This window comes from Armigeres subalbatus, chromosome 3, assembly GCF_024139115.2.
Source record: "Armigeres subalbatus isolate Guangzhou_Male chromosome 3, GZ_Asu_2, whole genome shotgun sequence".
Lineage (NCBI taxonomy): Eukaryota > Metazoa > Arthropoda > Insecta > Diptera > Culicidae > Armigeres > Armigeres subalbatus.
In genome coordinates this window covers 323,058,699-323,083,013 of record NC_085141.1, presented here as the reverse complement: position 1 = coordinate 323,083,013, position 24,315 = coordinate 323,058,699, and the positions used below count along the sequence as shown (strand labels likewise).

Sequence of the window (24,315 nt, the reverse complement as noted above, 5' to 3'; positions counted from 1 at the left end):
GGGCAGGACTAGTATTTAGCGTCTCTGGAAATGGATCAGCTGAAAACGGAGACAATGCCTTCTTGAGTCCTTAGTAAACGCATGGCTAGCATCGCGTTTGACTATCACTATCATTGACTATCATCACGAGATCCGACAACGCATTGCTCGGATTCAGCGGCTGGAGGAGAGGCTCGGATAACGAATCAACATAAACCGACTAGAAGATCCAACTGTAAAGAGATCGTTCGTTGAAGAACTTGGAACTAGGGTAGTGCATGTTCTGGAAGGTATTGTACCGCCCATAAAAAATCTACTCGTCCGCTTATTTTTCGTCGCAACCAAAAATAAGCGCCAGATAGCTTAAGAAAACCATTCCTGCAGCAAACAAAAAACTACTTTGGTGGTGGTTCATAGCAGTGAATGCTTCGATTGCACGTGCTATTTGTACTGCGGATACATTTTTCAGATCTGTGGAAGCCTTGAAAAATGGTAACGAAAGTTGTCACAATAGCAGTTTAGAAGAGAAGTGGGCGGCGAAGAATGCTTTTATCGAAACCGGCGAGAACAACTTGTGTGAGCTGCGCATTAAACGAAAAGAATGGATTACAGATGTTACCCGGCGGAAGATTTAGGAGCGTAGAGTAACAAAAGCTAAAAAACGGGAAGAACATGAGGAGTAAATTACGAGTCCCGTCAACGGTATGTTTAACTGTAAGTGGGAGTTGGGCGCTGCTGCAGACAGGACAGTCGGGCATAGGTGGACTTCCTGACCGATGAAGAAAGGATGGCTGCAGCACCCGGTGATTATTGCCTCGATTACTCACTGACTAGGACAGCTGAAATGTTGGTTCTTCAAGTCTCAGCCAGTGTTCTTCAAAAAGCAGCCATCCGACGCATGAAATCTAAAGAGGCCCCCAAGGTCGATCGGCTTTCGGCGGAAGTGTTCAGGGCTGACCCTATGCTGTCTGTGCGAATGTTGAAGCAACTATTATGCAATATCCGCTCCGCATCATTCTGGAGCAGGTCAAAAAGGTGGAAGTGTCCCTTTATTTGCTAAATATTCATTGACTTCGGAAGGGATTTCTATTGTCTGAATCACGAAAATCTGTGTGGCGCCCATGATGTAAGCGATTTTCAGATAGGGTCGTAGCTCGTAGCTCGTCTGACCCCGTTCAGATAGTTGCTGAGGCAAGGACGCATTTCATCTCCAATGTTCGTAATCGACGTAATCGATAAGATCTTGGTGGATCAGATTGACCGTGTACCATACCTTGATCTGTTTGACAGTTTATTTTTGTGGAACACCTGGACGACTCCGATTTGGCTAATGATCACGAAACGCTATATCAGTACTGCAACGCTCTTTTCTGCGGGCTGAGCGTATGCTTCTTTGGGACGTCTCACCATCGACGTCCATGTGGTTGAGTGTCAACGAGAACAGCCCCTCAAACTTTGAAGTAACCGGACGATCGAAAGATTTCAATATCTTGACAGTCTGATGTCATCAGATTGCAAAATTGGATTCGACATGGAAGCAGTAGTCAGAAAGGCTACCTTCACGAGTTTTTGAAATATTTGGAAACCCAACCGGATTGGATTCATACACGCACCAAAATTCGAATGTACTACTCTATCCTTAAACGCAGATGTTTATAATTCGGGCGATAACAGTTGGATATCGTGTGCCGAGCATAAATGGGTCGGCCACTTATTGCAAGGGATCTTAGACGAAATCTTCGTGACCTGATAGGATATGGTATATGTATGTCGATAGAGATATATGCTCGTATTTTCACTTTAAATACTCTTGGTGACAAATGTGTAGTCTATAAATGACATATTTCGTGCCAAAATAAAAACAGTGATACATAAAGCTCAAAATAAAAAAAAAAAAAAATTAAAAAAAAATTTTTTCGCCCCCTCAATATTTTTGGAAAATTGGATACAAATTTAATATTTGTATCGGCCTTATTGAGCTACTACAAAACCGGAGTTCAGTAGTGGTGTAAGGGAGATTTTTATTTGGAATCCTATATTTTAGTGATTTTTTACATTACAATAAATACATCGATGTCACTAGGCCGTTGCCGATGATTTTTGGACCGTGAACACTAGGCTTAGTAGCGGATGTAGGGTAAAATGTCCAATAGTAGAACCCCTAGGAGCGGAATTTTGCTCTTCCTGTCATAAGGAGTAAAAATTTTCAACATATTAATTCTGCTTAATCTATATATATATAAAACTCAATGTTTGTATGTTTGAATGTATGTTCCAGCATAACTTCTGAACCCATTGACCGATTTCTACCAAATTTGGAACACACATTCTTCATCTTAAGGAGACGACGATAGGGGGGTTAGGGTTGCTTTTTGGAAAAAGAAGGGATGGTGAACCCCTGGGCCGATTTCAACCATATTTGGAACAAACATTCTTTATCTTTAGGAGATGACGATAGGAGGGTTAGGGATGCTCTTTGGAAAAGCGTGAGGGTGTGGGGGGAGGTGTATTGCTAAGTTATTGATCAACTCAGTGTACCTTTTGAACCCCTTGGCCGATTTCAACCAAATTTGGAACACACATTCTTTATCTTTAGGAGATGACGATAGGGGGGTTAGGAATGCTCTTTGGAAAGGAGGGGGGGTGTGGGGGGGGGGGTATTGCTAAGCTATTGATCAACTCAGTGTACCTTTTGAACCCCTTGGCCGATTTCTACCAAATTTGGAACACACATTTTTTATCTTTAGGAGATGACGATAGGGGGTTAGGGATGCTTTTTCGAAAAAAGGGGGAGGGTGTGGGGGGAGGGGTATCGCTAATTTGTTGATCAACTCAGTGTATCGTTTGAACCCCTTGGCCGATTTCTACCAAATTTGGAACACACATTTTTTATCTTTAGGAGATAACGATAGGAGGGTTAGGGATGCTCTTTGGAAAAGGGGGAGGGTCTGGGGGGAGGGGTATTGCTAAGTTATTGATCAACTCAGTGTACCTTTTGAACCCCTTGGCCGATTTCTACTAAATTTGGAACACACATTCTTTATCTTTAGGAGATGACGATAGGGGGGTTGGGGATGCTTTATGGAAAAAGGGGGAGGGTGTGGGGGGAGGTGTATCGCTAAGTTATTGATCAACTCAGTGTACCTTTTGAACCCCTTGGCCGATTTCTACCAAATTTGTATCAAATATTGTATGTCCTAAGGAAACAACTTTAGTGCATGAGGGTAGGTCATTTTAAAAGGGGGATGGTGTGAGAAAGGGGTATTGTTTAGTTATCGATCAATTCAGCATAACTTTTGAACCCATTTACCGATGTCCACCAAATTTGGAACCCATATTTTCTGTTTAAGGAAGACTATATCAGACTGGATAGGAGTGTCATAGCTGAATGAGAGAGAGGGTATATTTATTAAACGAACAGTTTAGTATACCTTTTTACCGCATGGGTCAATTCAAACCAAATTTGTAAACATGTATTCTCTGCCCAAAACTATTATAGAGAGGCTGAGTTCATTCGAGGTTCTTTCACATTGTACAATGGTCCAAAAACAAATTTCCCGAATTCCTCAAAAATAGCAAATCCTCGAACATAACATTTTCCCGGTAATAACATTTCCCCAAAAATGACTTCAACGAAAATGATATTTCCCAAAAATGATTCTTACCGATACACATATTCCAGAATATGGCATTTCCCTGAAAATGACATATCCCTGAATGAAGCAGGCCATTAACATAACACTATTTGGTTTAAGGTCATTCGACATGAAGGGCATTTGGAATAATTATGAACAGCATCAGAAAAATCTTTCATGTGTTTCCTTCTGAATGGTGGATGTGATTGCTTCTTTAAAAGTAGGCATTTGCCCGGAATAAGGCAATGGTGAGTGTGATCCCTTCTTTAAAAATGGGCGTTTGCCCGGGATAAAGCATCGCTGAATGTTTTTCCTTCTTTAGCAATTGATGTTTGCCCGGAATAAGCCTATTCAAGCTAACGATCCCTTTTTCAAGATCAGTCAATGTTTCCAAAAGCCTTCTTTTAATCAAATGATGAAGTATCAATAAGTTAACACAATTACTCTGTTGACCAATTGATTTTATCTTTTTCTGATTGTGAAAAAACTGAAAACCAAACTGGCAATTCCGAGCAAGGCCGGGTACATAAAGCTAGTATATAATAAAAAGTTCTGCATCTCCTCACTACGATACATACATAAAACCCTCAAATACACGACGTTATTTGTTGAAATTAACAATTTGAAGTCTGAATGAATTTTCCCTATAGTAGACACCCTGGGGGTCCTTAATAGATAATTGCTTCCCTATAGTCGACACTTCATTTGGTTGTTATGTTCCGTTTCCGGACGTTCTTCTTTCCTATTATGGACCCCCCTAATATTCCTATATTGGACACTCTCGTGTTTATTTTTATTTTTAGAATTGTAAAAAAACATCTAATTTAACTTTCCATAGCATACCTATCCAATGCATGTAATCAAGGTTCTCAAGGTAAGGTAGGTTCTCCCGATGGTATTTCATAGCAAAATGTTTACATTGTGCTGTAATAATGCAAAAATAGCTGAAGGGTTCACTATTGGTTGGGGGTTCACTATTGGGTTGGTCAGCTGATATTTTATGCAGCAGGAGAAAAGGCATGTCTTATTCCACAACGCTCTCAGCGTAACTAATCAAAAATAATATTTTCTTTTTTATTCCAGACTGACGTCATGAGCCCTTTACATTAACCGTTCTGAGAGTGAGTATCATTTAGTTATTTTCACATTTCACCCCTAGTGGAACGAATGAATTCACGACTGATTTTTTGTGGGAATATCCAAAGGTGTTCATAAAATATTTTGATGATAAATCCATAAAGTATTTCTGGAAAAAAAATTGCAAAGAAATTCCTGATTTGAAACTCAGAATAAAATTTTATATGAAAAAGTTTTGAGAATTCTTGCAGGTTCTTTCGGGATAATTTCTTAAATATTTTCCAAAGGAATTTCAAGGGGATTTTTTTGAGGTAATTCCGAAATAGTTTTGACGAAAATTCGGAAGAATATCTGGAGAAATAGCCAAATGCATTTGCAGACGAATTTCTCAAGGAAATTTTGGGTGAATTCCCGAAGATAAAAATTCCAGAATAAACTTTCGAGAGAGTTCTTGGAGGAATTTTTGGAAGAATTCCCTTCCATGTGTGTTTCTGAGAAAATTCAAAGGGAATTTCTGGAAAGACCCAAAAATGATTAATGAAGAGATTTTGGTGGAATTTCTGGTGTAATCCCAAAGAGAATGTCAGAAGGAGTTTACATGGGAATTTTGAAATGATTTTCGGGTGAAAATTCTGGGAAATATTTGGCAATAATTTATGATTGATATGCGGAGTAATTTTTGAAAGAATTCAATTTTGGAGTACCTCCTTTGAGTTCTAGTCGAATTTTTGGAGGAACTTCCGAAGGAGTCCCTAGAGGAATTTCCGGACGAATTCCTGGAGGAACTTCCAGAGGAATTCCTTGAGAAACTCGTGCTTACGGAGGAATTTTTGGATGAATTCCTGGATGAACTTCCGGAAGAATTCCTGGAGGAACTTAGGGAGGCATGCTTGGAGGAACTAAAATTTCAATCGGCGCATTGGTCTAGATTGAATATCAAGTGAAATCCTGTATGGAAGTTTCGAACAAACTTCTAAGGTTGTTCGTCGTTGTCGTCAGAGGCCGATGGCAACTGATCGGAAGTCAGGCTGGATACGGTTTAGCAAGGACTACACCCAAAAAATAAGAACAAAAGAAATAGATAAAATCGACCATATTGCATGTCTGTTACAGTTTTCATATGAACTAGTTGAATGTGTAAATGTATATGTGAATAAATTTTGGTTTAATTATTTACTTGCTGCATACGTGGTATTGATGGTTGAATTAATTCAAACGAGTTCAAACGTTAATCATACCTCAACTGGTTATTCAGAGATTCCGAACAAGGCCGAATATAAATTTGTTTAATTTTCGTAAATTCCATGAATAGCATTGGGGATGAATTTTAATTTATCGTTTTGACATTTTTGCCTTTCTCGTACACAAGTGTACGTAAAGGCTATAATATTGCTTCAAAAACAAAATTTTGATAGGAGGCCCGGAGGGCCGATTTTTATATACCGATCGACTCAGTTGCATTCGACGGGGAATGCGGTCCCATTTTTTGCTATTAAAAATCACTGCTAGGTGGATTAATCTGGGTTTTTTATATATATTTTCCTATTGTGCGATGATTATGACTGGCTGAGCAATAGGCGAATACGAAGGTAATGCCTCTACTCATTCTTATAGGTTGGTATCGTGTTCAAAAGAAATTTCTTTTTCTATCTCAATCACATGTTAAATTCCGTTCACTGAATCGGAAAAGTAAAGAATCGAAACAAAATTCTTACAACAGTATCCACATGAAAAGAACAAAAAACAAAATTGGCATTTGTAGGGTTCCCACGCAAAGTAATGGAAGCTGTCACTTTACTTTCGGAAAAATATTCTGCTAGATTATTCCGTAAGTAAAAGTGACAATTTGCTCCATGCAGATCAGTTGTCAAAATTCCTCTTGGTAATATCGAACAAAATTCCGTAACCTCTCTACTTTTTAAGTCGATACTGGCCTTATGGCAAAAACTCATTGCTATCTGTCAGACTGCGCGTGAAACATGGCCGCCAATCACCCCTTTTTGTTCCTCCACAATAAAATCCCATAAGGAACTGTCAGACTGTGCGTGAAGAAATTACCTTCGTAGTCGCGAATGGTTGAACTAGGGTGACCATATGGAATTTTCACAAAGGAGGACATTTTACCAAAATCATGACAAAAAAGAGGTCAAATTTATAGCAAATTTAAAAAATCTCTTATGTTTGACACAGTTTTTTGAATAATTTGATCATATAGAGAAAAGACTAGATTAGGTCATGAAATACAAAATAAATTTTCAGAAATGGAAACAGTCGAGTCAAGAACAAAACAGAGGTCGAAAAATGCATATCTTCAAAATAAAAATAAGACAATGAGTTATATAGAAAAGAACGAATTTCGTTATCTTCTATTCTAAAAATATTCTGCATTATTTAAATTCAAACAAAATATTGCTAGTCGTTCGCGACAAAAACTCAGTATGCTGGAAGACTAACTCTTCATTGAATAGTTGAGTATTGAATAGTTGAGTCAATACTCAACTATTCAATACCAATGTCATTCGTCGAAAGTTTGTGGATAGGCATTACCATCTTTAAATAAAATATGGAGATCAACTAGTCATTTACAGGACAGGAATCGCCTAAACTATACACCAGTCCAAAAAATGCTAATCTTTATACTTTTTGTATTGTCGCAAAAACTGAATAAGTATCTTTTGCTTATTATGAACGCTGTGTGGTAGTGAAACCATCGAAGTAGGCCTGATACCAATAATTGAATAAACAATAATCGAAGCAGTCGTTGCACTTGGATGTCAGTCACTGAGAGAGAGAAGCCAGCTCACTGACAGATCGTTTATTTACTATGTCTTCTTCTTTATTTGTTTCGAAAACGTGGAAACTCAACAAATCAAAGTAACATTTCATAACGTCGGAAGCAACATTTTTCACTCCAATAAAAACTTGTTCGAATTAGCTAATTTTAATGGTTATGAACTTCCCAACGTGGAACAAACCCGATTTCTCATAATACGGGATATTTCACTTGGATAATTACGGGTTCAATTCACTGTAGCAGATGTAAGAAAAGTTGCGAACATAAATTGCCAAATAAATAATTCTGGTTACGACCATTTGAAGTTGCATCGCAGTGTTTACTTTTGCGGTTCGCAGTGACTGGATCGCGGTGACATTAGGATGAACGTAAATAAAGCGAGCTGTCTTCTCTCTCTCAGGTCAGTCACATGTGCTGCACCGGGCATTTCTGGAGACTTCCGCTTGACAAATTCCACACTCCACAGAAGCGTAATATGTATCGTTTGCTGGAGAAGAGTAGAGCTCCTTTTTATGAAAATAGATGAAATTTCCACAGTGGATTCAATTACACACTGTTCTCAAAATCAATGTTTGGAAATGTACATTAAAACACTTTGTTTATCTTTTTTTCAGTCAAATTTCTTGCGCCAAACAAGCCGAAACAGTTTGCCAAAAAAATGTACGCGACATCGTGACATTTATTTTTCCGATGAAGCAAACTGTTTGCTTGCTGCTACGTTAGAGTCGTGCCGGCGCGCGGTCAACATTTGCGTGAGATTTTTTTGTTTCGGCTCGTGCGCAGCGCAAACAGCACAGAATCGAGTTTAATTACCTGTGGCGCAAAGCCTAGAAGGAGTGCTATCCGTAGGTACTGATTTATTCGTTCTTGTCTCTAAATCAAGCAAGTAGTAATGAAATGAATATTTCCCACCAAAAACGGTTATACGTTGTGAAATTATTGTACGAAAACATTAATTGTGGGGAGAGAAAATGGTAAACGCATGTGCTGTTTGTCGTCTGCTTGGCGTGGCTGCTGTGGCTGCCGTGGTTTTGTTTTTATTTTTTTGCATAGAAGAAGGAATGGTAAAAAGAAATGTCAACCATTCCCGTCTCTAACATGCTTATTAAAGGTTTTATCGAATCAGATATTGAAGTTGTTTTTCAAAATCAGTAGCTGGAGTTGCGATAAGAAATAGTACAGAAATAATGCAGCACAGCGCTGAATAAAATCATCACAATGATGTTAAATAGTTAAACTAGTAATTGTTTGTGGACAGTATTGGTAGAATCATACTCTATTCTAAATGAAGAACATGTAAGAATCATGCAAATCGCGATTTAATTAATGAGCGATTCTTTTGGCCATGATTCTGATGGGATTTGACTCACGCACGATTTGAATCGTCGATCAGATTTGAGAATTTGATATTTTGCCGACACTGAAGAGGGGAGGGCCAGGGCCCCCTCAGCCGCTCCTTTTTTTGCGCCAATGCCTACTGAGAAAATTCCGCCACGCAGCTTAGCTATTCAGTACTTCCACAGTTAATAACTGCGAGGTTTCTGAGCCAAATAACCAATTTTGCATTTGTTTGTCATTACACCTAAAAAAAATCTGCACGTTGTTTCCACCTGAAACACACGTAGATTTTTTCCACAACCAATTGCGGTAATCATTACCTGAAAATCACGTAGAGTCTACCTGATCCTCTCACAGATTCACATTCTAAGTGAAAATCACGTAGCCTTACGTGAGTCACGTAAGTTTTCACCTGAAGTTTCTGAAGAAGTTGTAACTACGAGTTCACGTAAAATGTACATGAATTTCCTGGTGGAAACAACATGCAGATTTTTTCACATGGAGGCTAACCCGATGGAGTTCCAGCGAGTCTTGCGAGGAAAGGCATAGGATAGCCCAATACGGAGATGGCGTGTTCAATATTCGCTCCGGCCTTGGATGTTTTCGGTTTGGAAACTTTGTCAACACCCTGGGCAAAGTTATCCATTGTACTTGCCAATTGTCAGGCATAGAACAACTTTCTAATAATAATCAGAATTTTCGGCTTTCAGTCAAACGGATGCCGGATGCGGATGCCACACGTTGCCAATGGTTATAAATTATTAACATTTCCATGTGACTGTAAGCCAAAAAGTCTGATTATAGGAAACAAATCCAGTCGAAATCCCTGAATACAGTCAACTTTCAACATTTCGATGTTCTATATCTCGATATCTCTCCCTATGTCGATGATTTATTCAGTCCCTTCAATCTACATACATTTGGGCTTTCTACATTTCGATAATCTCCGTATCTCGATATCTCTCTATCTCGATGTATTCTGATTATATGTTGTCAGGATCAGGTCAGGATACGCTCTCCTCATGTCGATATGTTCAAATTTGTAGGCTACTAGACCATCGACATTTGGTTTGTTGTCGTTTTTCATAGCAACAGGCATTATAAATTTTCCTTCCATTTCACGATGTATCCTTATCTCGATGGTCACTTCAATATTTAGATGTGGATTTATTTAGATGTACTTTCTATTAATGACCGTGGAAATGCCAGTAGAACAGCTGAAAACCAGGCCAAGTTCTAGTTAGAATGTAGAGCCATTTAAGAAGGAGAAGAAAAAAAAGAAGACGGAAAAGAAGTAAAAGAAGAAGAAGAAGAAGTAGAAGAAGAAGAAGAAGGAGGAGAAGACAAACATGATAATACTTTTATGCCAAAGGAAAACGAGAAAATTTTCAAACCTACACCGGACAGGGAATAAAATCAAACCCACTTTCAGCATGGTCTTGCTTTGTAGTCCAGCCACACATCTTTCCGCATATTTCAACGCACGGCTAAAAAAGGTCCTATTGACAAGGATAGCCCTAACAAGAAACTTTTACATGTTTCCAGATTTTTTCCAATAATCCAATTGAATTTCGCAAAAAAAAATCCTTTGCTTTATACCTTCTGAAAATTCGATCCTTATCATGAAAGCGAACCAAATTGTGATGGTCATTATCGCTTGCAAAATCAATATTCACACACGCGTGCCGAACCAATCATGTAATGTTCAATTTCTGTACCCGTCTCCACCTTTTTGCACAACAAGAAGCAACCTCAGCGAAACGGTAGCTACAATCATAAATCACATCTAACCGTAATAACGATAACAAAGCCGAAAGCGACACATAACCTCGGGAACCGCAAACCAAACCAAAGCAACAACGCGCCGGTGAGGCCTAACCTCGCTGTTCCTCGTTCACGGCCTTCGGCTAACCTCCGAACGGTCATAAATTGTGCCCCGGTTCTGGATGAAAGACACGTCGTTGTCGTTGTCGGCGAGATCCCCCCCAAACCCAGCTCAGCAAACATCAATCCGACCCGAACTCGGGCAAACCTGTTGATAGGTGATAAATGAAACATCAATTGACGACAAACTGGCAAGCAAATTGCTGCTCCATTCGGGTGTAATTTTATAAATTCAGTTCACGGCACCGGGAGCGCAGCGGCGGTGGTGGTCGGTGTCACTTGTAGTTAGTTATGTCAGAAGGTTACCGCCGCCGACGCGACGATCGACGTCTATGTGCTGACGTTTTGGGGGAAACCTTATTTTCGCGATATCGTCACGACCATCGTCCGTGTGGTTGGTCGTCGTCGGTGGCTTCTGCATCATATGGGACATGTGTTGGCTATTGCTTGAATGTGATGACGATGCTTCGATTCTATGGTTTCATGTGCGATTACACTATGGGGGCGTTTCTCATTTGCAGTTTATATGATCTACGAATCAATAGACAAGATAAGGTCGTGATGCTATCTAATGCACGTAAGCATGTTGGCATAAATGGAGTTATGAAAAAAGTTTTAGGATTTTACCTGGAACCGGAGATCCAAGTGGAAATGGAGACGTAAATCAAATGAGGTACAAACATAAAAATCTCGAGACTGCATATACTAGTTGCATAATCTTAAATGCATATTTCATTTGTAAAATTGCATGTTATTGTGTGTTGATTGCATAAAAGTCAAAGTACAAAAATCGCTGGCTGATACTGATACTGACTGATACAATGCTATTTTAACCTGAAAATATTTTTACGCAGCTAATGCTATAAATTTTGAATCATCCTTTTTTAACATTCGCCTCGTCCAGTGGCGCCGGGAGTGGGTAGGACAAGTAGGACATTTCCTATGCACGAATTTTCCTGGGTGGGACAGCCAAAGCATTGTCCTACCCATGTTTCTGGTAAGAACATATCATTTAGATAATTATTTTTGTTGCAATACTGTCTGCAATACTGAAATCTGGTCCGCAAGGGGTTCTAGTTCTGTTTCTCAAATGATTAATTGACGATATTTGATTTTATATACGCAACAATAATTTTAGAAAAAAAATTGTAAAGAAATATGTAGCTTCGATAGAGTTTCTGATGTTTCATTTCATGGGCACTGGGCAGCCTTAACCGCGCGAGTTGGTTATTTTTTCCTTAGTCACGAGACAGTGAAGTTGATAACTTCTAGAACGCGTCGTTTCTTTCGAAACTAAAGTTGCCTTGATTTTTACGGTTTTCACGTGTTCCCGGATCCTTTTGATAGATCGCGTCTAGGCTAAAAATCCGCATAAATGCCGAAATCCGATTAGAACAAAAAAAAACAACCCGTGTAAAAACTCAAAGGTGCAGCCCAATCGGGTTGTACGCAAAGATGACGTAGGACTACGTAGCTATTCGAAATTGATGGTATTTGCCATAATAATTTGTGTCGTTTAATAACCATTGAGCAAACTGCTCGGAGGCCAACTGAATCAAGAAGTTGAATAGTCTTTGAGTCTCTAACCGTGGAATTAACATGACTCATCGGCCGCTGAAGCCACTCGACTGGCTTTCAGTCGGGGACATCACAATCCTTACTTTGCCACGTACGCTTACATTGCGGGCGAAAACCAAACGTTGCAAATAAATATATTTGCGTTTGATTTCAAGCCATAGGAAAAGAAGGTTGATCCGACAATCCGATATGAACTTTTTTCAAAGTGCAAAACTCAATCGTAACTAGCAAATTTGATAGCGTGGCGGAGGGAGATGATGCAATTAATTTGAACGGATGGAATTCCTAACAGCAACCAAGCTACCACGCTAAGCCCGATGCCGCCGAAACAATCCATTTTCGCAATTAATTCTTTCTTTCCATAAAATGCTGGTCCTGAGAAGAACCAATTTTCTTTTCCCAATGCGTCTTTCCAATAACTAACTGCATCTAATCGCTTGTCGAACCCTTGCGTTGCAACTGTCCGACCACCACTTGATGATTTTTCGCTCAGCCTCTAAATTTTGAAACTAATTTTCAGCATTGCCATACTGCCACCCACTCCTTCGTGCTGCTGTGTCCGTTCCGCTACTCGAATGTCATACCGCTCGAATCAAAATGGCTCGCGCGCGCCGGACACCAGCTTTCTTGTATTCAATAGATTAAGCCCGTTAGCCCCGCCCCTTTGTGAGCATATATGGGTGTAAATAAAATGTGCACTCATAACGATTAATGAAGGAGCGGGGCAAATGGAATTACTTCATTAGATGAAAGAAAGCTGCTTTCCGGCGCGCGCGATCCATTTTGATCGGGATTCCGCAGACAACATACCGTTTGGAGAATGACAAGTTCTAAGAATCCTATGAAATTTTCTCGCAAGATTCTGAATTGGGTATGAGATGTTGTTTATCTATGATGCGTTTTGTTGCGAGGAATAACAACAGAAATTTTACTCAAGACGAAGTTTCTTCATATTACAAAACATTATCTCTTGGCATCTGTTTGCCCGAGCGACGTTCACCGATGGGTGGTTGCTGTAGATAGTTTCCACTGAGGGGGCGTCTTCATTGATTTTATACAAAAGCCAACATTTTATACAAAAGAAGGTTGACCCGACTATCCGAAATAATTTTTCTTCAAAGCACAAAACTCAATCGTAAATAGCGAATTTGATAGCGCCTCGAAGGGAGGAGATGCAGTAAATTTGAATGGATGGAACCACTAACAGCCATCAAGCTACCACGCCAAACTCGATGCCACCGAAGCAATCCATTTCCGCAATTAACTCTTTCTTTCCATAAACTGTTGGTCCTGAGAAGAACCATATTTCATTTCCCAATGCGACTTTCCAATAACTTATTGCATCCAAAACGCTTGAAGGCACCTTGCGATGAAACTGTCCAACCGCCACTTTATGATTTTTCGCTAAACCTCCAAAATTTGGAATAAATTTTCCGCATAGCCACTGCCACCCACGCCTTCATTCTGCTGTGTCCGCTCCGCTGCATCGAATGTCGAACCGCTCTTTGTGGAATCCCGATCAAAACGGCTCGCGCGCGCAGAACAGCAGCTTTCTTGTATTTAATAAATTAAGCCCGTTAGCCCCGCCCCTTTGTGAATGATATGGGTGCAAATAAAATGTGCACTCATAACGATTAATGAAGGGGCGGGGCTAATGGAATGACTTCATTAGATATAAGAAAGCTGGTTTTCGGCGCGCGCGAGCCATTTTGATGGAAATTCCGCAGACAATGTCGGAGAATGTTATTTGCCACTGCCTTGCAAGCGGGAAAAAATGCAAAAATTAATAAGAGATTTTAAAAAATTAGGTTTTACGTAAAACAAATCAAAACAAGGCACGTTACATTTTTAGCGAAGAGTCCTAGTTGGAAAATGTATCACAAATGAAAAAAAAATTGTTTTGCTCTTTTTTTCCCAAGTTTTTTTTTTCATAAATCCAAAAACCAAATCTTTAAGAAAAGGAAAGTATTTTTCATGCTAATCACGCTATAATCTAACACATGAGATTCAAAATAATTATTACCAATGGGAAAAAGTATATCTTTGCCGTCATTTTTCAACGAATTATAACTGAAAATCCATCTTCCACTCGAAACTTACAATCTGTTCGTAAAAAGCCGTTCTCAAATTGACATTTCAATTTTTATGGCTCAAATTCATCTGGGGGATTACTAGGTAGTAAATATAGTCACTACATGGGAAATAATAAGTAGAGCTCTTGTTTATAAACAGAAAAACATAATTTGTTGGTGGCAATATAATTTCCACAGCTTTATAAATGGTTAAACCGCTCTTTGCAGATCAAAATGGGTCGAGCGTTGGAAAGCAGCTTTCTTGTATTCAATAAATTGAGCCCGTAAATTTGAATGAATGCAATCACTAACAGCAACCAAGCTACCACGCCAAACCCGATGCCACCGAAACAGTCCATTTTCGAAATTAACTCTTTCTTTTCATAAAAGAACCAATTTTCTTTTCCCGATTCCCATTCCAATAACTAAATGCATCCAATCGCTTGTCGACACCTTGCGTTGCAACTGTCCGACCGCCACTTGATGATTTTTCGCTTAGCCTGCCAAGGTTGAAATAAATTTGCAGCATTGCCACACTGCCACCCACTTCGTGCTTCTGTGTCCGCTCCGCTGCATCGAATGTCGAACCGCCTTCTGTGAAATCCCGATCAAAATGGCTCGCGCGAGCCGAACAGCAGCTTTCTTGTATTTAATAAATTAAACCCGTAAGCTCCGCCCCTTTGTGAGCTGATATGGGTGTAAATATAATGTGCACTCATAACGATTACACAGCTGAACAAGATTTTGTCCCTAACACCAAATAATGTGTCCCTAGTAGATTTTTGCTCGCTGAATCCGAATCTGACTTCAGATTTTCTCTAACACGTCGAGATTTTGAGATATACCCCAATAAATGTCGTAAAATCAATGATTTTGAGCATTTGTGAAAAGGCATCGTTAACCCTATAGAAAGAATTCCTAGTCAATCAAGGTCCAAAATGGATCACAAACATCTAATCTTTCGAAATGTGGTGCATTTTGAACAAGTTAATCATATTAAGTGTGATTTATCTACAATTTTAGTAAGTGAAAGTTATTTAAAAATATGTTTTATGCAAGCCTTTTTCGAAGACTTGTGTACAAGCCTGGTAATTATCTGTGAACGGTTTTGAGAGGAAAGTAAGAAGAATTCAATACAATAGTTCGCTCAAGCAAAAAAATTATATGTTTTCATTGAAGTAAGTTCTATTGAATGTAAATATGATATTGTATTTCCTCTGGCGCGATAAATTTTCAATAATTGCTCAAATGATGGGTGTATTTACTGTTAATTGAAACTTCTTTATTATGTTCATTCGAATAAAGCAAGTACGAGAACAAGTAAAAAACACTTGGGCTCCGCTCCACTTGTGTGTTGTTCAACGTGTTACAGTTACCCGAGCATATGGTTAAATGATGCGCCAATTCTGCACTCTGATATTTCTCTAATTTAACAAAACAACGGCATGAATGAGAAAATTTACGATGTAGTTACAAAATGTTTAAGTTTCAACTTATTTTCCGAGTGCTGGAATGTATTTTATTAGTAAATGTGGGATGTGGCATGAATGTTCTTGTAGGGATTCTAGTAGAGGATTTGAAATTGTTCAAATTACAATCCGATCTGTTTCCTTGTTGATTAAAAGAAAGGAATCATCATGTTCGCACTATATTCTAGCACAACACAATTGCAACATGATAACGGATTACTTGTGGTTATTGGAAGTTGATCGATCGAAAAAAAACAACCATAAATCGAGCAGAATAACATTTTAGGAGGAGGAGAAATGTTGAGCATAAAACGAAAAAAAGTATATTTTATTAAAAGTCGAATGAAACATATATTTACAAACTGACTAGTATCTCTATACTTCATTCAATATTTTCATATCCCAGTTCCTCTGGCCGCATGTTGTTGAATTTTTGGTGTTTTTGTTTTTGAGTTGAGTTTTTGAAACGGACTTGCATGGAATGTTTTTAAATCAAATTCACTGAACCTAAATTCAAGGAAAACCGAACAGAAAACAACTGTAACGAGCAAATCTGATGGAAATTCATTAGATCAGATGTGTTTATACCGTTTCAGGTATTGATTGAACTAAAATTATGTTCATATGCTTCATGAAAGTCCTTCAAAAAATGCCAATTTCTTCAAATTAGCGGTATTAATCTAGCTATATCTCAAAATTTGGAGGTGTTAGAGCATATCTGAGGACAGATTCGGATTCAGCGAGCAAAAATTTACTGAAGACACATCAATTGGTCAAATAAATATGTCAATAAATTCATGTTTATTTCCAGATATTTAAAAAAAAAATGTAACATGGTAAGTGTTTGGCTAGTTGGCCCTTCAGCTTTAGTTCTATGTTTTCAAAGTTTTACTCTAGTTTACGAATTTAAATAGTTTTCTAGTTTGGCAATTTAGCCTTTAGGAGGCATTGATTTGTTTGTAAAATTTGATAACCTAACTACTATGTACACTAATATTTACAATAAAAATTTGATAACCTAAATTGGAACTAGCGCCCTAATTGGAGCCTGATCCGAATGCAAGCAACGGACTCTAAACCTTTCTTTACACTCACCAAAGCGTTCATGTAAGGTTTTATTCCGGCCAGACGGTGGACCTCGGATGTTATTGTCCTGGGAGGGTGTTGAGGATCATCCTCAGGAATTTGTTTTGGACCCGTTGAAGTTTGAGGTGGTGGGTTTTAGCGCAGCTCTCCCAGACCGGCATGCCGTATTCGATCACAGGGAGGATGATTTGCTTGTAGACAGCAAGCTTATTTTTCAGCGACAATGACGACCGGCGGTTGATCAAAGGGTACAGTAGTTTCAACAAAACGTTACACTTTGTCACCGTTTTGTCAACCTGTTGCCTGAAAATAAGCTTGCTGTCGAGGGTCAAGCCAAGGTAGTCTGCCTCATTGGCCCATTCCACAGTCGTGCCATTGAGGATGGTTTTACAGTCCCCAGGCGGAACAAGTTTAGGGGATTTGGAGTGGGGGAAAATGATGACCTGGGTCTTCGCCGCGTTGATACAGATCTTCCAGCTGGTGAGGTACTCTGTCAGGGCATCCAGGCCTCGTTGGAGTTTTGCCACTAGCGCTCTGATCACTCTACCGTTGTAGACGATGGATGTGTCATCTGCGAACAGAGACAGAATGCCGCCTTCTGGAGGTTCTGGCATGTCGGAGGTGAACAGATTGAAAAGCAGGGGCCCGAGGATACTGCCCTGGGGGACGCCTGCGACGATGTTGTGCGCATTGGAACTCGCTCCGCTGATTGAGACCCGAAATGTCCTTGCCGACAGGTAATTGTTGATGATTTTCACCAGGTAGCTGGGAAGATTGTAGCGTTGTAGTTTGTACACCAGGCCATCATGCCATACATTGTCAAATGCCTTCTGGACATCGAGTAAGGCCATGGCGGATGTTTTCGAGACAAATTTGTTCCGTCTGAGGACGTTGGTAACTCGGGTCAGTTGGTGTACAGTTGACCGACCGCGTCGGAAACCAAACTGTTCCTCGAGCAAGATGTTGAGATTTTCGGCAGACTCAAGTAACCGGTGATGAATAGCTTTTTCGAATAGCTTGGATAACCCTGAGAGAAGGCTGATGGGTCGATAACTTTTGGGAGAGGAAGGATCCTTCCCAGGCTTCCGGATGGGGATGACTTTCGCTGACTTCCAGGACGATGGGAAGTAGCTGAGCCGGAGACACTGATTAAAGATCAGTGAGAGGTGCTCAAAGAACGGAGCACTCATGTGTTTGAGCTCGAGATTCAGGATGCTGTCGAAGCCTGGGGCCTTCATGTTCTTCGACGATTTGATATAGGCCGTCAATTCGCCAGTTGAGATCTCCAACTCCTCCGAGAAGTCGTTGGGAATCAAATGGATGTTGTTTGCATGCTCGTTGACGGCTGCTTCGTGAGGACTGGCGATGTTCTGCCCAAGATTGTGTGAGCTGACGAAGTGACGACCTATTTCAGCGACCTTCTCTGCAGGAGTTATCAAGCGATCCTTCGAGCCATTATTGTCTAGTGGGATCAAAGGTGGAATGGGCCGAGGCTTGGATTTTAGAATTTTGGTCATTTTCCAGAAAGGCTTAGCATAATCTGGGAGAGTGCGGATCTTGTTCGAGAAGTCGTTATTTTTGAGGTCCACCATTCTGGCCTTGATAATTTTTGTGATTCGATTGCAGCGTGCCTTAAGCTCAGACAGTCCTGTACGCTGGAACTGCCTGCGAGTGACATTCCGCAATCGAATCAAATCTTTGGTGAGTGTATCGATGTTTAAGGAGTTGCTTACCTGTCGAGCCTTCGGGACATGCTGCTCCCGGGCCACCGAGATTGCCTCTTCGATGGCGCACAGCTGGCGGTCGATACTTTCTGGCGTCTCCGGACGCACCTCGTAATCGACGAAGTTGTCGACGCACTGCTGGAACCGCTGCCAGTTCACTCGATGGTAGTTTCGCCTTGTTATCTCGTGTCGATTTACTGAAGATCCAACCTCAGCCACCACCGGATAGTGGTCCGAGCTCAGTTCTTGGAAGACGACCGGCTGGGAAACGGGATCGTACATGTTCGTGATGTAGATATCGAGTGTAGCATGGGCCCCGGACCGTGTCAACCGGGTAAGGCTGTCAGGGCTCAGGATGGTGTAGTGGCCCTCTAGTTCGTCGTTGGACCAGACGACTCCGTTCCGGTTGGAGACGGTGTTTCCCCACGATTGGTGCTTTGCGTTCAGGTCTCCGGCGATGATGAACTGCCCCTGCCGCCGAGTGAGCTTGACTATGTCCCTTCGTAGCTCAGCTGACGAGCCATCGTCGACTTTGGCTTGTGTGGGACAGTAAGCCACGATGAGAGTGACGACTCCGACAGAAGTGGTGACTTCCACTCCAACGGCTTCGATGAGTTTAAGCTTGAAGTCCGGCAGCAGGCGGCAGGCGATGGTGCTTCGCAAGGCGATTGCCACTCCTCCCCCTCTGGAGCTTGTTCGATCGAACCTCACCAACCTAAAACCCGGAATTGTTGCACTTACCTCGGGCTTCAGGTGGGTTTCGGTGATGAAAGCGGCGTCAATCTCCTTCTCCTGAAGGAAATCGCTGAGCTCGATGATTTTGCTCTTTAGTGAGCAAGCGTTCCAATTGACCAGACCCACCCTAGCAGCCATTTTCAATGACGAACATGCCCAGGGTGAAGATCTGGTCGAAGCGAGTTTTGCAACCGCGTAGTCGCGTTGCCAGTTGGGTGAAAATCGGAACTAGTTGCTCCGATGTGTAGAGCGGTGGGTCGCCCTCGGCCGGAAGGGGCTCATTATCCTGACGACGGAATCCAGGGGGAGGAAGCGGGGGCCAATCGCTGGTGGATGGTGTTGGAGCTTGAACTAATGCTGCAGCAGCCGCCAGCCGTTTGTGTGGCTGCAAAGGTGGAAGAATTGGTATCGCTCGCCGGGGAGCCGGATAGTTCACCTCGTTGAGAGCAGGAACTCGGTTCTTTTTCGGCAGGGACCTGGTGGAGGCCTTCTTCCTGATTTCCAAAAACGCCGCCCGCTTTGGACAGTCCTTGGTTGTAGCCCGATGCTTGTCGCCACAGTTGGCGCATTTGGGATCAGCAACCTCCATCTTGTCGCACTCATCGGTCGGATGGAGCTCGCCACATTTGTTGCAGCGCGGCTTCATGCGGCAGTTCCTGGTGCCGTGCCCGAAATTGAAGCAGTTGGTGCACTGCGTGACGTCGCGGTGCACTGGCCGATATCGATCCCAGTCAACGACGGTGTAATTTATAACGCCGACCAGCTTCAGGTCCTTCCACGTGGTGGAGCCGTGCTCCAGGTGGATCAGGTAAAGCTGGTCGCGATATCTCCTCGTCTTGTCGTGACGAGCGATCTTGTGCACGGCCACCGGTTTCAATCCGCAACTTTCGAGCTCAGCTTTTAGCTCCTCTTCCTTCATGTCGTGGAGTCCTCGCAGCAAAGCCTTGAGCGGCTTCGTGCCGGGGTGGTCATGAGTGTAGTACTCATACTTGTGGACCTCGAGGAACTCCACAACGGATTGATGATGTTCCTTGTTTGCCGGCATCACTTTCACACCCTCGCTGCAGAGCCGAAAAGTACATTTCAGCCCCTTAGCGATCAGCTGGCGAATTTTTGGGCGCAAATCCGGTGGATCACCCTTCACAAATACGGGCGGGCACTTCTCCTTCCGCTCCGGTTGCACCTGCGGCAGCTGCGATTGCTGCTTCTTCCTCTTTTCGGCGGATTGCCGGCGTCATCAAGCGGCAACGGCGAGAACACGTTGCTCTGCAAAAGCTTCTTGGAGGGTTACCCGCGCCTCCAAGAGCAGTGCGCTTAGGCACTTTTCCAGCGACCGAAGCGGCCACCGAGTCTTCCATGACGGGTCCGGGAGAGAATAACGCCAACGCGACAAGCGAAAACGTAAACAGCGAAAGAACGAGAAAAACACTTCGAAAAAATGCGCGAGCAAAAAACACGTCCGTACGTGTTGCTGTCTCGAACTGGGACATGAAGCTAGCCATCATGCCATAGCGACACATCAATTAGTTCTGAGGACCAGCAAAAAGTTAAATTTTGTTCCCCTGTGTTAATGAAGGGGCGGGGCTAATGGAATTACTTCATTAGATATAAGAAAACTGCTTTTCGGCGCGCGCGAGCCATTTCGATCGGGATTCCGCAGACAACGGACCCGACAACGCAGAATGACAAATTCTAAGAATCCTATGAAATTTTCTCGATTCTGAATTGGGTTATAAGATGTTGTTTATCTTAGATGCGTATTGTTACGAGGAATATCAGCAGAAATTTCATTCAAGACGAAGTTTCTCCATATTACCAATTATTATCTCTTGGCATCTGTCTGTCCGAGCGACGTTCACCGATGGGTGGTTGCTGTAGAAAGCTTCCACTGAGGTGGCGTCTTCATTGATTTTATATAAAAGAAAGTTGATTCGACTATCCGAAATAAACTTTCTTCAAAGTGCAAAACTCAATCGTAAATAGCGAATTTGATAGCGCGTCGGAGGGAGATGATGTAGTGAATTTTAATGGATGGAATCACTAACAGCAACCAAGCTACCATGCCAAACCCGATGCCACCGAAACAGTCCATTTTCGCAATTAACTCTTTCTTTTCATAAAATTCATCATAGAATTAATTTTCTTTTCCCAATGTTCCTTTCCAACTAACTGACATCACAATTTGTAATTAATTTTCAGCATCGGCACTGGCGGTGCGGGATCGCCACAGTGCTATTTTTATGGTCAACCTTTTCTTCATATGAAATTCTGGTTCGTTGAAGTTGAATGATCTGCAGCAACACATCGAGCATCACCACCAATGCGATGGATTTTCTTTGAAAATGTTATTACCGCCTCCATGATACTGTGTCCGCTCCACTACGATCGCTTTGATGCGTCTGCTATGCACAAAATCTTGTTCAAACTGAGGATTAGATCCAAATCCGCAAGTGATTGATTTTTGATGTCTGTGCTCGTGACTCATGTACGTTATTGGTTAGTTTACCGATTTCTAAACTTTTTATCAATTATCAATAATAAATAGTTGAAAATCAGTATTTTCAAATAAATGCAAAGAAGCGTTGACTCATCCTTGATCGAATGGTCCAAAAAAATTGAAAATCCATCGAGAAACGGCTTAGATATTAAAGTTTAAAGTCTATCATATTTTCGTGACGGTCCCCTATTTTCGCAATCGTAAAGTGTACCCCAATATAGAAAACACAGACGTAGTCCTACGTCAATAGTGACCCCAGTGTACGTGATGGAATGAGGTCCGCGACGTTAGGCGTAAATACGTTATGGATGAGTACGTTTGACATAATAGACGTTAGTAATGATTATGCCTTCTTTTTATAAAGAGCCGTTCTTTGAGGCATTATAATATCCATTATGCCTAACGTTAGGCATTACAACCTAACGTCACCATGCCTAACGTACTTATGCTGTACGTAACAAAGCCAGAAATCAGCCATCTTGGAAAATACGTGCTTTTTCCAGTACTTTGTCAAGTGCATGAGCTGAGAGAACCATAACGCACGTGATTCTGAAACCATTTGTAGATAATTTGCTTAATTATGTTGAACAATAGACTTAAATTTCTGCATTGTACGAAATTATCAAGTCAGATTTAGGCTTTTAGTGATGGGAGTAGAGAAACGAGTGGATAATATCAATTTAGGACTTCTGGTAGATCAAAAATTAACTTTTAAAAATCACATTGAAGGCCTTAAAGCCAAATGTAACAAATATATTAAGTGTCAGACACTTATAAACAGAAAATCAAAACTTTGTCTTAAGAACAAACTTTTGATGTACAAACACATTTTTAGACCTTCCTGTTGCAATCTTCTATTGCAACGTTTAACTCCTTGTACCCTTAGTATAAAATAGGTTAACTTTAGTTTAAGTAGAAAACATTGTAATTCCTACATGGTTCAATACCACCAGAGGAAAAATCAAATATACTCTAATTACTATTACTATTAATATACTATATTTGGAAAAATTCTAACTGCCAGAGTCAATTGAAATGTGTTGATAATAACTAAAACTGTAACATAGCAAATAAGGATGATAGTGTTAAGAAAACACGGAACACCTAGTCTAAGAGATGAAAGCATGTATTAGATAATTAGCAAATAAAATTAGTTAAAAAAAGTGGAGAACATGAAATTCACCACGGGATTTATTGTATAATCACCTTAGAGCGCGTTTGAGTAAAATTGTTTTCGTCTTTATGTCTTGAAGTAGCATCGTAAAATGAAATATTTAGCCGCATTCCAAGACCTGTACATTACCATCCCTCTTATAGCAAAGAATGACGAATTAATTTTCCTCTCCATATCCTTCTTATCTCTGCTCGGAGGATCGATTGAAGTCTTTTCTCAGGCGTTTTGGATCTAATGTTAGACATCACAAATAAGTTGCGTATGTGGATGCGTACTGGTATCTGTTCGCATGATAAGGTTTTCGATTTGTTATTTTATTTTTATTCATGATCACAACAATTTTACAAATTGTAGGTACCTATTCAAGATGGTTTAAAATAAGATGCCCTTTTATTGGTGTTTTACTTGTTCTAGGTTTGACTGGAAGTCTGGCTCAATTTTTACCTGAAGGATGGTAACATATACAGTGTATGTCAAAATCGATTCACCCCTCGTTATTTTATAGCTAGCGTAAAATGCTGGACAGGGAGAGATCCCCCAGTACCGGACACATAAGCCATTTAACGAAAAACTCTCTAATAATCCGAGTTATGTTCAAATGTACACCATATACACAAAATATGATCATTAATGACTCATACAAACTATATTTGATCATTTGAACACGTTTTTGGACTGATGATGAATTTTGGTGAAAATTTTCACGGTTCAGAAAAGTGTCCCCGAGTACCGGGTTCCTATTACAAGACATCATTTAGAATAGTAATATTTGTCACTTGCTTCAAGTTGTTGATAAAGTGTTAAAAAGCTTATTTAACTCTCCAGCTCAATTTCTTACATCCTACTCAAAATTTCCTACAATTCAATTTTTATTATTATTATTTATTCAGACTAAGGCCGAAGTGGCCTGTGCGGTATATAAGAGTCTTCTCCATTCAGCTCGGTCCATGGCTACACGTCGCCAGCCACGCAGTCTGGAGGGTCCGCAAGTCATCTTCCACCTGATCGATCCACCTTGCCCGCTGCGCACCTCGCCTTCTTGTGCCCGTCGGATCGTTGTCGAGAACCATTTTCACCGGGTTATTGTCCGACATTCTGGCTACGTACCCGGCCCACCGCAGTCGTCCGATTTTCGCGGTGTGAACGATGGATGGTTCTCCCAGCAGCTGATGCAACTCTGGTTCATTCGCCTCCTCCACGTACCGTCCGCCATCTGCACCCCACCATAGATGGTACGCAGCACTTTCCTTTCGAAAACTCCAAGTGCGCGTTG

At 41.0% G+C, this 24,315-nt stretch overlaps 1 protein-coding gene across 3 annotated transcripts in view; it reads left to right on the top strand.

The window, feature by feature from the left end:
* Positions 1-24,315, top strand: part of LOC134225484 (neuropeptide SIFamide receptor-like) — a 734,184-nt gene that overhangs the window by 187,638 nt on the left and 522,231 nt on the right. For 2 of the 3 annotated variants that reach the window (XM_062705590.1, XM_062705589.1), the window contains one exon: positions 4,698-4,735. The exons of the other annotated variant lie outside the window; for it this stretch is intronic. The gene's annotated coding sequence lies outside the window, so the exon portion shown is untranslated. The remainder of the gene's footprint in view (positions 1-4,697; positions 4,736-24,315) is intronic. 3 annotated transcript variants of the gene reach the window in all.